The sequence below is a fragment of the Neomonachus schauinslandi genome, chromosome 12 (genome assembly GCF_002201575.2).
Source record: "Neomonachus schauinslandi chromosome 12, ASM220157v2, whole genome shotgun sequence".
Taxonomy (NCBI): Eukaryota; Metazoa; Chordata; class Mammalia; order Carnivora; family Phocidae; genus Neomonachus; species Neomonachus schauinslandi.
The window spans coordinates 25,080,836-25,083,892 of record NC_058414.1 but is presented as its reverse complement, the minus strand read 5'-3'; the positions used below and the strand labels follow the sequence as shown (position 1 = coordinate 25,083,892).

General features: G+C 34.7%; 1 pseudogene; it reads right to left on the bottom strand.

Annotated features, from left to right (window-relative positions):
• Positions 1–1,796: 1,796 nt before the first annotated feature.
• Positions 1,797–1,921, bottom strand: LOC123326466 (annotated as a pseudogene).
• Positions 1,922–3,057: the final 1,136 nt, after the last annotated feature.

Below are 3,057 nucleotides of genomic sequence, written 5' to 3'. Positions count from 1 at the left end.
GTCCCTTTACTGGTTCCTTTTCCAAAGAATTTATCTTATCTGCCTACATTGTTCTAACTTAAGCTTTTGTGGAGGCATGCATTTCAAAAGACATCCATCTTGAATAAACATATTGCCAGCTGTATGACACAGCTACTCCCGAAACCAGATAAGGAATTGCCCAAGCAGTTCCCTTTTTCAGAAATCCGTGGGTGACTTAGATAACCGACCTTTTGAGTAACCCTGCTTGTCCCTTCTCACACCTTAATTCCTGCTCTTCTTTAAATTAGCCAATAAAATCAACAACTAATGATGTAATGTATGATTAACATAATAAAAAAATAACTAAATTAGCCAATAAAGAGTGAACCCCTGAAACCCTAAACACCACTCCCCTGGGCCCTATTAAAGGCAGAGCCCCAGGTTTTCTTTCTTCTTTCTTTCTTTCTTTCTTTCTTTCTTTCTTTCTTTCTTTCTTTCTTTCTTTCTTTCTTTCTTCCTTTCTTTCTTTCTCTCTCTCTCTCTCTCTCTCTCTCTCTCTCTCTTCCCATGACCATGTGGCCCTTGGCATGCTGTTTATACTCCAGGACTTGCAAGTAATAAATCTTGTTCCTCAAAGTTCCCAGGTGGTTTCTGCTAAAGTGCATCCTATAGTCATAATAGAAAGTACGAGACCCACCCAGCCGCAACGTTGGCCTGTGGGGGAAAAGTCTGTGGGGGCTGGCTAGGAGTAACATGGCCTAGGTGAGTGCCTTAGGCACTCCTAACTAAGAGCATCACTGTCAATAGGCTAGAACGCACATAACACACCTACTTGTGTCATACTCCACCTCCCAATTAATGATTAATTGATGATGTGTTCATTATCAACAGGAAGCTTTTAAAAATGCAGTAAGTTCATGACAACCCATCTCTGCTACCCACAAAGCCTTCAGTATCTTTTACTGCACTTAAACAAGTTGCCAAACTGCATGAGAAGCCTGGGTTACACTTCTCCATTGTTCACACATACCATTTCATCTTTATTTGCTCATGCTCCTTCAGCCACACTGGCCTCTTTTTAGTTTTTAAAAAAATTGGATCCTTTTACCATCTTTCATCCTTAATTTTTTTTTAATTTACATTCAGTTAGCCAACATATAGCACATAATTAGTTTCAGATGTAGCGTTCAATTATTTATCAATTGCGTATAACACCCAGGCTCAAAACATTACGTGCCCTCCTTAAAATTTATTGTCCCTTAGGCCATAGGATGCTATTCTCCCAGAGACTTGCATGACTTGCTGATTCCTTATTCCAGGTCCCACCACAAATAGCACCTCTTTAAAAAAGTTACTTCTAGTTACAATCTATCTCATTACCCTGTTTACTTCCATCATTGTTCATACTACAGCCTGTAATTATCTTGTTTGCTTTTCTATTTGGTTACTTATTATCTCTATTATCAAAGAGAAGATATGCTTTATGCAGATAGGAAACCATATCTGTCTCATTTACCATATTGTGCTCAGCTTCTGGAATCTTGCCTAGACCATATTTGAGAATCAGTAAGTATTTATTCAGGATATGAGTGAATAAATTCTACAAGATACTCTAATGTGTTGAATACTTAAATGGTTTATATATTTTCTTAAAAATAATGTTAAAATAATGCAACAGTAATAGATTCACAATCAACAGATTACTGTTTAATCTAAAACATATTATAGATGCTGTGTCCTTTATTGTGACTATTATGAAAAAATAATAATTTCAAATTAAGGAAAATGATAATTTCAAATAAATTCACTTTGATTTTTAAAACATTAAAGTTGAAAAGCAGAAGCTTTTCTAAAATTGCAGCACCAAATGACATATTCACTACCTGAGGTTTCTTTTAATTAGCAATATTCGCGCCTCGGATAAACTTCATTGGCTACGATACTGCCACTGCGCAAAGCTACCTGAGGTTTCTTGAAACGGAGCAATTTGAATTTAATCTGGTATCTTAAATAACTTAATACCCATTGTGTATTTAAAAAAGTCAATTTAAATTTTGTGCGTCTTCTTTAGGTATTGCCTATGACTTGGTAAATAACTAAGTCTGGTTTTATATATTCTCAAGTGTCATTTGGTTGATGCTCAAAGAATCATGCACAACTACTTCAGTTATTTTTTTTTCTTTAGCTTTAAAATTATTTTCCTTTAAGCTATAAAAATTTTTGTTTTCCTAAACACATTTAATAATTATAAGTAAATAAGGGCAAGTGTTGCCGAAGAGTCATAACCCTATTAATCTCTGTGTAAACTGGAGATGAATATAGCTATTATTAACCTATTCAACCTGAAGAACTATGTTGTATTAGCTATATTTATAACTATGTGCTTTTTGCACACACACACACATACAAATATTTCTATGCAATTAATTATACTAGTTACATAATTTAAAAAGAATTCTAAATTAAACTTCAGGAGTAATAAATGAGTATAGAATTAATATAATATAAACAAATATTCTCTTCATCATGCATTTTTTATAGTAGCCTAAAAGACAAGGAGTGATTTTGACATCTGCTTCATTTAATAGTAGACAAAATCACAAACATATTTTATAATTACACAAGAAGAGGGCACCTGGGTGGCTCAGTCATTAAGTGTCTGCCTTCGGCTCAGGTCATGATCTCAGGGTCCTGGGATGGAGTCCCATATCGGGCTCTCCCTTCTCAGCTGGAAGCCTGCTTCTCCCTCTCCCACTCCCCCTTCTTGTGTTCCCTCTCTTGCTGTGTCTCTCTCTGTCAAATAAATAAAAAAATCTTTTAAAAAAAATTACACAAGAAGAAAAAAAAAAAAAGATCATCACTCTCTAGAATTTAACACAAACAGACCCTCAAAATATTTGTTTTTTGTAGTTTCCAGTACTGATTCTTCATATCAAAATGAAAGTTACAAATGTACAGCATAATATATTTTGGTACAACAATACAGATTATATTATCAGTGAAAAACTGGAGATTCTTTCTCCCCTTTCCCTCTCCCCCGCCCACTCATGCACACACACTCTCAAATAAATAAATCAATCTTAAAAAAAAAGAAAG